The sequence below is a fragment of the Malania oleifera genome, chromosome 4 (genome assembly GCF_029873635.1).
Source record: "Malania oleifera isolate guangnan ecotype guangnan chromosome 4, ASM2987363v1, whole genome shotgun sequence".
In the NCBI taxonomy this organism is placed as follows: domain Eukaryota; kingdom Viridiplantae; phylum Streptophyta; class Magnoliopsida; order Santalales; family Ximeniaceae; genus Malania; species Malania oleifera.
In genome coordinates, this window is record NC_080420.1 from 104567029 (window position 1) to 104578773 (window position 11745).

The window sequence follows — 11745 nt, forward strand, 5'->3', positions numbered from 1 at the left end:
AGTCAAATTGGTTCAACTTATCTAATTGAGGTTTGACCCGATTGGGATTAGTGAGCCACGTGTCAGCTAGACATGGCGACACGTGGTACTGCTTTATTATTTTTTTTTTAAATTTTTTGCAGTAGAGTGATGCCATCATGATGTCACCTGTCACATGGCGTGCCCTAGTTAGCTATGGGGATTTCACGTGGATAGCTGACATGGCAGCAATCCAACCATTCAAAGAAAACACAGATTGGACTCCTAGGATTGTGCAACGTCGCCTTTTAGATACGCAACTTTGGTTATGCCATGTGTCACCGTACGGACGATGACACATGTCCTACTAACATATATATATATATATATTCTTTTTCTCTCTCTCTCTCTCTCTCTCTCTCTCTCTCTCTCTCTCTCTCTCTCTCTCTCTCTCTCTCTCTCTCTCTCTCTCTTTCTCTTGTTCTTCTCTTGCACGCATCTCTCTCTCTAATCTCCCAGTCTCTCTCTCACAACTCTCTGTCTCTCTCTGCTTCATACTTCAAATCTCTTTCTCACAACTCTCTGTCTCTCTCTACTCCATACTTCAAATATGTTTTTTTTTTACTCTTTCTATTTTCTCTTTTTTTTTTTTGCATTCTCTTATAGATTTCTCTCTCCTTTTCTCTCACACTCATCCTTGATTTTTGTAACCATTTTTGTTGACTCTATGAGTCCAATTTGGTTTTGATGATGACAAATCACTTGGTATTTGATTTATGCATTGAGTTTATGAACAGAAACTATATTAAGCATGCACGGAAGAATAACGAGTCATGGAAGTCACAAAGTAAAGCTAACATATCTTGACAAGATCCATGGAACTCAAAGAGTACGAGAATCAATATGCAAGCGGTAAAGTTCAAGACCATCTTGGGAATGGGTATTTAGAACTCATGTACTTACATTTTCATATGATTTAATTTGAGGCTCAACATAACTTAGAATGATTTTAGGATTCATGCATTTCATGTATATCATTAGGGAACCTTCATGGACTTAGAAATGTTTTTGAAATCATGGAAAATATGTTTTATAAAAGGCCCAAGAAAAAGAGCAAAGCATATTTTTAAATTAGAAAAAGAAAATTGAGAAAAAAGGGACTTCAGTAGCCTGAACTCACTCTTAGTAGCCTGAAGATTAAATTCGGTAGTCTGAAGAATTCATGGGAAACACAGCGAGTTGGCCGAGGCTCTTCGGTCACCTGACCTTGGGACCTCAGGCGCCTGAACCCACTTCAAGAGCTTGGACCTCTCTCTTTGGCGCCTGAACCTGCGGGAAACTTAAAATTGTGATTTTTATTAAACGAACTCGCGAGTTATTTCTTTGATCCAACGACTAAGATCAATCCTAAGGATAAGACACTCTATATACAGAATATCTAAACCCTAGAACGAAGCTAAGACACTCAAGAAAGAGAAAAACACATATTGTTGAAAGAACATTGAAAACTTGCTCTTATTGCTATACGATTGCCTACACTTCAATCTCTAACTATCAAGTTTGGGCAAATCAACTCAGAATCTCAAAGGGAACTTGTTTACTCATATGAATTCTCATTATATTATTAAGGTTTGATCAGTTATTATCTTCAAGAACTTCTCATCTCATTACTTGTTCTTGATTATCTTTAGAAAAGTTTGATCTTGTGTGTGTTCATACATATAAAAAATTGCTTTTGAAAAGATCATTACTTAGAAAGTTGTTTAGCTGTTAATTGATTGTTTTTTATTCAAGAGTATATATATATAGTTTTCATAGAACATATTATTGAAAAATCTATTTTTGATTAGGTATTAAAAGGTTGATCTTGAAATTGCTTATACATATACATATTTATTTTAAACAAGATCGTTACTTGATTAAGGTTGTGTTATTGATTTAATGGTTTCAAGTGTGCATTCAGTTATAGAATTCATATTTTATATATATCAAAACACTTGAGAATACATCCTTGGTATTCATAAATATCTATTTTATTAAGGGATATCTTGTTTAGAAAATCTTATACTCAGGATTTTGTTCTTTGAATTACATATCGTATACATATTAACATATTACAAAGATCGGGTAGTGATTAAATATTTTGAAAGAAAGCTTTTTGATATAGATTGATAAAATATTCAAGATAAGGCTTTTATCAACTTCACATTAGATATATGTATGCATCTTTACAAAGTGAACTAGAACCCTAGTATACTCCAAAGCATTTTAAATATATTATTACGTGGGAGTTTTGATTAAAGAGGGTTTGTGTGTTGAAGCATATCATACATAAAACGATTATATCGTTTTCATACATTCATGAGTTTCAAGTTTAATCATATGTTAATGTGTTAGGAATTTGATTTGTACTCGCACGCTTTTGTTAGAAGCATTTTTTGAGTGTTATTTTTTAGATTCTATTGTATACACGGTTCAGTGTGTGAACCGGTGTGTGAGGAGAGAGTTGTATCTCTTGTAAGCAGCGGAGTAGGAGGGAGATGTGCCTCTTGTAAGCAACAGATTGTAAGAGAGCTCCGTCCCAATTTAAGGAGCATGGATTTAGTGAAATCCTTGAGTGGTTGCTCAAGGCGAGGACGTAGACCAAGTCGGCTGAACCTCGTAAAAACCGTGTTTGTCTTCTCTTTTCCCTTTACTTTTTATTTTTCAGCACTACATTTAAATTGTGTATATTGCATGTATAGGTTGGATAGCCTTACACATAAGTAATTAAGTAACAAGAATTCATTGGTAAATATATAAGAAGAGTTTAAGCAGTAAATAAGTGTCAAAGAATTTTTTAAATACCCAATTCACCCCGCCTCTTGGGATTACTTATGATTCAACATTTGGTATCAGAGCGGGTTTACATAGACTTGATAGTTAATTTGTAAAACAATCACATGACACACATTGGTGTAACTCCATTCCGTGAGGGACACTCATCCACTAGACCACCCATCTTTTGTGGTGTAAATTACACCTATTGGAAATGTAGGATGAGCATATATGTATTGAACGTAGATTGGAAGGTTTGGAAAATAGTGACTAAGGGAAATCTCATTCCTATGAAAGTAATTGATAAGATTAATGTACCTAAAACTGAAGATGAATGTACTGAATAGGATTGGAAGTCAGTTCAAATCAATGTCACTGCCATGAACTTACTTTTCTGTGCATTAGATGTCAATGAACTTAATAAGGTAATGACATGTAACTCAGCTAAAGAAATTTGGGAAAAATTAAAAGTTACATATGAAGGCACTAAGGAAGTCAAGGATAGTAGGATAGACATGCTCACTAGTGAATATAAAGCATTTAAAATGACGACTGATGAATCCATACAATCCATGTACACTAGATTCACACACATCATTAATTCTTTAAATGCTCTTAGAAAAACTTACCCTACTTATGAGTTGATCAGGAAAATACTCAGGGGATTACGTCCAGTGTGGGAAGTGAAAGCTACGGCAATAGCAGAAGGGAGAAATCTCAAGGAGATGTCGGTGGACGAACTCATTGGATCACTCATCACTTATGAGCTGGCAATAAACGAGAGGAAAAATGAGCAAGCAAAGCTAAGAAGGTTACTGCACTTAAGGCATCATCAAGCTATTCAAGTGAAGGAAGCGATTCTGAAACAGATGATGACATGACCTTGCTAACAAAGAAGTTTGGGAAGTTCTTGAAGAAGAACAAGAAGTTCAATAGAAAATTTCGGAACTCTAAATCGGAAAGAGGAGAGCAAAGCATGAAGAAAAAGAATGAGGATCCACCCATATGCTACAACTGTCGAGAAGTTGGACACATCAAGCCTGAGTGCCCCAAGCTCTTGAAAGCCTCAAAGAAAAAGAAGAAGGCGCTAAAAGTCGGTTGGGATACACACAGCACTAGCGGTTCAGAATCTGAATCAAGCGATGACGAGGTTGCCAATCTGTGTCCAATGGCACATGATGACCTTGAGGTACAATCATCTTTTTCATCATCTTCATATTATTCTAGTGAATCTGAAAATAAAAATGATATGATTTCATATGATGAACTGAAACAAGAATACCTGTACACTATTAAAATGCTTGAGAAGAAAATAAAGAAAATTTCTAAGTTGAGAAGGAAAGTCAAAGAACTTTCAAATCTAGTTGAACACCAAAATGAATCCCATGCATCTTTCATAAAAGATAAAGATTTGAAAGATAAGGAGTTAGAAAAGGATTTGAAAGATAAATTTGAAATTATTTGTAAATTTACTAAATGACAAAATAATTTTGAAAAGCTCCTAGGATCTCAAATAAATTCCCTAGAAAAGGAAGGGCTCGATTTTAATGGTAAGGAAAATATAAAGAAAAGACAACTTTACATAGGTTATTTTACAAAAGAGTCAAAGTCATATGCTCCAACTAAGAATTATTATAGAAACATTACATGCATTAAATGTAGAAGGTTGGGTCACATACAATTCGAATGTCCTTTCAAAAATAAAGATGTAAAAATAAAGAAAGTAGGGAAGGTCAAAGGTCAATCTAGCACTAACCCTCCTGAAACCAAGACAATCTGGGTACCAAAGCTAGTTGTTTAATTGTGTCTTACAGATATGCTTAAGATCAGCATCCTCAAAAGATAGATGGTATATGGATAGCGGATGCTCATGCCACATGACCGGGGATAAAGCAAAGTTCACATCCATCATACCCAACGATGAAGGATTCGTTACTTTTGGAGATAATGCTAAGGGAAGGATCACATGTGTAGGTAAAGTCGGTAATGATTCCTCACTCATTATAGATGATGTTTTATTAGTTGAAGGTTTAAAACACAATTTATTGAGCATAAGTCAACTATGTGATAAAGGCTACAAAGTATCATTTGAACATGACAAGTGCATAATTGAACACAAAACTGATAATAAGATATTGTTTATTGCTAAGCGTCATGAAAACGTATATACCATAAGCTTTGATAACTTAACTTCATAGAGTGTGACATGCTTATCTGTTATAAATGAAATAAGTTGGATTTGGCATAGGAGGCTAGGACACGCAAACATGGATTTTATCTTAAAACTAGTTAAGAAAGAATTAGTTAAGGAACTGCCTAAGACTAAATTTATGAAAGATAAAATTTGTGATGCATGCCAACTAGGAAAAGAAGCAAGAATAAGCTTTAAGAAGAAGAAAGAGATCTCCACTACTAGGCCACTCCAAATGCTACACTTAAACTTATTTGGACCAAACCCAATTCAGAGTTTAGGAGGAAAATCATACGCTTTTGTCATAGTTGATGATTTTTCAAGATACACTTGGCGTGCTATTCTTAGGTCACAAAGATGAAGCATGTGAACAATTTATAAACCTGTGCAAGAAAGTCCAAAATGAAAAGGGATATACAATTACTAAAATTTGAAGTGATAGGGGTAAAAAATTTAAAAATCAAGGCATGAACGACTATTGTAATTCATTAGGAATTGCCCATAATTTTTTAGCTCCTAGAACACTGCAACAGAATGGTGTAGTTGAAAGAAAGAATAGGTTTATACAAGAATTGGCCAGAACTATGCTTAACAAACTTAAATTACTTAAATACTTCTGGGCCGAAATAGTGAATATCGCCTGCTATGTGCTAAATAGAATGGCCATCACTTAATAAGACTCCTTACGAATTATGGAATGACCATAGACCAATCATATCATATTTTCGTGTCTTTGGCTATAAGTGTTTTGTGCTTAGAGACAATGAGCATCTAGGAAAGTTTGATGTGAAATTAGATGAAGGTATCTTCCTAGGGTATGCCTTAGATAGTAAAGTCTATAAAGTATATAACAAACGAACATTGATAGTCATATAATCTATTCATGTAGTGTTCGATGAGTCAAATCCCTTCTCCAAAAGAACCGATGAAGATGAAATTGAATTAAACAAGGAATTTGAAGAACTATCAATTGAGAATGATTCAGAAAAGAAAAATGAACTTAAGGAACCATCCATTGAAATTGATCAAATTGAAAATGAGGTTAATGAACCACCTAGAGAATGGAAATACATAAAGAATCATCCCATAGATCAAATAATAGGTGAACCATTACGTGGAGTAGCCACTCGCTCCTTTCTTAGAAACATGGTTAGTCATTTTGCATTTCTATCTCAAAAAGAACCTAAGAATGTGAGTGAAGCTATAGAGAATGAATCTTGGGTGCTGTCAATGCAAGAAGAATTAAATCAATTTGAGAGAAACAAAGTATGGACATTAGTTTTCAGACCTGAGGATAAGTCAATCATAGGGACCAAATGGATATATAAGAATAAGAAAGATGAACATGGAGTAGCTATGAGAAATAAGGCTAGATTAGTAGCTCAGGGATATAATCAAGAAGAAGGTATAGATTTTGAAGAAACTTTTGCCCTTGTAGTTAGGATGGAAGTCATATGAATGCTTTTAGCATATGCAGCTTTTAAGGATTTCAAGCTATATCAAATGGACATCAAAAGCACATTTTTAAATGGCTACATAAATGAAGAAGTGTATGTAAAACAATCCCCAGGCTTTGAAAACCATAAGAATCTAGATCATGTGTATAGACTGACAAAAGCCTTGTACGGTTTAAAGCAAGCTCCTAGAGCTTGGTATGAAAGGCTAAACAGTTTTCTTTTAGAAAATGGATTTATAAGAAGGAAGATAGATACAACCCTGTTCATAAAGTTTAAGAAAGATGAGATTCTCCTAGTACAAGTATATGTAGATGACATCATATTTGGTGCTATAGATAAAGAATTGAGTAATGAATTTGCCAACACCATACAAAATGAATTTGAGATGAGCATGTGGGTGAACTAAATTTCTTCCTAGGACTTCAGATCAAACAAGCAAATCATGGAATATTTATAAATTAATCAAAGTATATTAGAGACTTACTCAAAAAGTTTAATATGGAAGATGAAAAAAATACTAGGTACACCTATAAGCACTTCATTGAAATTAGACAAAGATGAACAAGGTATACGAGTAGACGTCAAACTATATCGTGGAATGATAGGTAGCTTATTATACCTGACTGCCAGTAGACCTGATATAATGTTTAGCATATGTTTGTGCGCAAGATTTCAGTATGCACCAAAAGAGTCTCATTTGCTAGCTGTTAAACGGATACTTAAATATCTGATAGAAACTGTGGACATTGGGTTATGGTATCCTAAGTACACATCCTTTGAGATTCCTAGTTATTCAGATGCTGATTTTGCGGGTAGCAAAGTGGATAAGAAGAGCACTAGTGGTACTTGTCATTTCTTAAAACACTCCTTGGTCTCTTGGTTTTCCAAGAAAAAAAATTCAGTTGCTCTTTCCACAGTTGAGGCTGAATACATAGCGGCAGGTAGTTGTTATGCTCAAACGCTTTACATGAAGCAACAACTAAAGGATTTTGGATTAAGTTATAAAACAATCCCTATAAGATGCGATAATACGAGTGCAATAAATATCTCAAAGAATCCCATATTACATTCACAAACTAAGCACATAGAAATATGACATCACTTTCTTCGTGACCATGTGCAAAAAGGGGATGTAACACTAGAGTTTGTATGCACGGATGAACAAAGGGTAGACATATTCATGAAACCACTTGTGGAGGATAGGTTTATCCAAATTAGGCGTGAATTAGGTCTCATGCATAGTCGAGAGGTTGCTTAGAATCATGTTAGATGATATAATTCAGGGGGAGCAACGTCACTTACGATATAATCATTTGGTATTGCATTAATCAACAATTGGACACATTTAAAACCTTAAGATTTCTAAGGGGAGAAGAACATAAGGGTACGTCTACTCATGCTTTATTAGTTTACACCTTTTTGTTGATGTCAAAAGGGGGAGAAAATTGGAAGCAAAAATAATAGAATGAAAGCAAAAATAATAGAATGGAATTATGTAATAGAATGGAATTATGCAAAGAGGGAGATATGCAAAGGGGGAGAAACAATTTTTGATGTCAAGGATTGAAACATCATGAGCATATTCATTATGAGCATATTCAGGAACTTTGTGTATGAACATGAGCATATTGTTATTCATTGAATATTTGATGCATTAATTGAGGGGGAGCCTTGTTAGGCATAACCCATTATATATTTTTGCTCGTGCATTTGTCATTATCAAAAATAGGAAGATTGTTGACTCTATGAGTCCAATTCGGTTTTGATAATGGCAAATCACTTGGTATTTGATCTATGCATTGAGTTTGTGAACAAGAACTATATTAAGCATGCACGAAAGGATAACGAGTCATGGAAGTTACAAAGTAAAGTTAACATATCTTGGCAAGATCCATGGAACTCAAAGAGTATGAGAATCAAGATGCAAGCGGCAAAGTTCAAGAACATCTTGGGAATGGATATTTAGAACTCATGTACTTACATTTTCATATAATTTCATTTAAGGCTCAACATAACTTAGAATGATTTTAGGATTCATGCATTTCATGTATATCATTAGGGAACCTTCATGGACTTAGAAATGCTTTTGAAATCATGGAAAATATGTTTTATAAAAGGCCCAAAAAAAAAAGCAAAGCATATTTTTAAATTAGAAAAAGAAAATTGAGAAAAAAGGGACTTCAGTAGCCTGAACTCACCCTTAGTAGCCTGAAGAATTTCTTCAGAAACCTGAAGATTAAGTTCGGTAGCTTGAAGAATTAATGGGAAACACAAGAAAGTTGGCCGAGGCTCTTCAGTCACCTGACCTTGGGACTTCAGGCGCCTAAACCCACTTTAGGAGCTTGAACCTCTCTCTTTAGGCGCCTGAAACTGCAGGAAACTTAAAATTATGATTTTTATTAAATGAACTCGCGAGCTATTTCTTTGATCCAACGACTGAGATCAATCCTAAGGGTAAGACACTATATATACTGAATATCTAAACCCTAGAACGAAGCTAAGACACTCAAGAAATAGAAGAACACATCTTGTTGAAAGAACATTGAAAATTTGCTCCTATTGCTATACGATTGCCTACACTTCAATCTCTGACCATCAAGCTTGGGCAAATCAACTCAGAATCTCAAAGGGAACTTGTTTACTCATCTGAATTCTCATTATAGTATTAAGGTTTGATCATTCAAGTTATTATCTTCAAGAACTTCTCATCTCATTACTTGTTCTTGATTATCTTTAGAAAAGTTTGATCTTGTGTGTGTTCATATATATAAAAAATTGTTTTTGAAAAGATCATTACTTGAGAAAGTTGTGTAGCTGTTAATTGATTGTTTTTGATTCAAGAGTATATATATAGTTTTCATAGAACATATTATTGAAAAATCTATTTTTGATTAGGTATTAAAAGGTTGATCTTGAAATTGTTTATACATATACATATTTATTTTAAACAAGATCTTTACTTGATTAAGGTTGTGTTATTGATTTAATGGTGTTATTCAAGTGTGCATTCAGTTATAGGATTCATATTTTATATATATTAAAACACTTGAGAATATATCCTTGGTATTCATAAACATCTATTTTATTAAGGGATATCTTGTTTGGAAAATCTTATACTCAGGATTTTGTTCTTTGAATTACATATCGTATACATATTAACATATTACAAAGATCGGGTTGTGATTACATATTTTGAAAGAAAGCTTTTTGATATAGATTGATAAAATATTCAAGATAAGGCTTTTATCAACTTCACATTAGATATATGTGTGCATTTTACAAAGTGAACTAGAACCCTAGTATACTCCAAAGCATTTTAAATATATCATTACGTGGGAGTTTTGATTAATGAGGGTTTGTGTGTTGAAGCATATCATACACAAAATGATTGTATCGTTTTCATACATTCATGAGCTTCAAGTTTAATCATATGTTAATGTGTTAGGAATTTGATTTGTACTGCCACGCTTTTGTTAGAAGCATTTTTTGAGTATTTTTCAGATTCTATTGTATACACGGTTCGGTGTATGAACCGGTGTGTGAGGAGAGAGTTGTATCTCTTGTAAGCAGTGGAGTAGGAGGGAGTTGTGCCTCTTGTAAGCAACGGATTGTAAGAGAAGCTCCGTACCAATTTAAGAAGCAGGAATTTAGTGAAATCCTTGAGTGGTTGCTAAAGGCGAGGATGTAGGCCAAGTCGGCTGAACTTCATAAAAACCGTGTTTGTCTTCTCTCTTCCCTTTACTCTTTATTTTCAGCACTGCATTTAAATTATGTATATTGCATGTATAGGTTGGATAGCCTTACTCATAAGTAATTGAGTAGCAAGAATTCATTGGTAAATATATAAGAAGGGTTTAAATGGTAAATAAGTGTCAAAGAATTTTTTAAATACCCAATTCACCCCCCCTTTTGGGATTACACTTGATTCAACAATTTTCTTTTATTCTTATTTTTCCCTTTTTGCAGGTCTTGATTCAAGATCGGGATCAAACAGATTTAAGCTCTCCATTCACAGATCCAAATAGCAAATCCAAAGAAATAAGTATTATGATTCCCTTTTTTGTGAATTTTTTGGTTATTTTATTGTATTTTCCTATGAGCCAAATAGGGCTAGGTTAATGTTGGCCTAACAAGGCTTAACATCTTATTTTGATGCTAACAAACAAGTGAAACTTAACATATTTGTTGAGTAATGATATTTCAGGACTCACAAGGATCAAGCATGAAAATGAAGCTTAAAGCATGGATTTCAAGATGACATTTTAAAGCTTGAAGTATATGAGAGAGAGCTTGAAAGTATATCAAAGCTTGAAGAAATACAAGAGAGGCAAAAGAAAGCAAAGCAAAAGAAAGATCAAAGAAAAGACAATCAAATTTCATAGACGAAGTACCTGAAGCCATTACAACAATGCTCTGATACTAATTTGTTGTATATATCGAATACACAACTAAATTTGCAAAAACACAAGTGCAACACTTAATGGTAAATTATACAGAACTAACAAATAACAATCACAAGGAATAGAAACAATAACACAAGGAATTATGTGGTTTGACAATGCCTACATCCACGAGAGCAAATGGCAAAGATTCACTATCTTTCTATTCCAAAGTACATGAACAATACATCAACTCTCTCAACCATGTAACATATTCATCTAAGACAATGTATATATAAAGTTCCTGGAGATTTTCCCTCCGAACTCCAACCAAATTAACGTCCCCTTATTCAAAATTCAAAAATCAGCGCTAGGTTCCTGAGCCATACCATCAACGGTTTCATACAGAACGAAATTGTCTAAAATTAGGTGCCAAACCGTCTATAGTTATAGCCAATCTGTCAACAATTTCTCTGCTACTCCACCAACACTTAAATTTTTTACTATGTTTTCTCCCTTTGTTCATGTGTCCCATTCAGTATATGAGCCACATATCACAAAAATTAAGAAAGATAACAAGTCCCTTTTCGGATCTTCATTTTCAGTGGCAATTCACTTCACTCTTTTAATCGATTGGTCATTCTTCTTTAACTGGCTTAGGTACTTCGCTTACTTGAAATTGACTTATTGATTTTCCCAACTTTTGGCATTGATGCCTTCTTACTTTGAAGATTTCTTTAATTAGATTGTCTCCTTGTATTTAGAGATGTGCCTGAGAATACTCCTTTTTCTTTACCGACTTCTGCTCCGTCTGGGAATAGTGTGATTGCTCGACTTGAACCACTTCTTTTCCTTTCATGGTAAACAAAGATTAGCACAAATTTTTGTAAATTCAAATCTTGAAATGAAAATGAGCTCAAAATTATGCATTTACTTTGGAAGT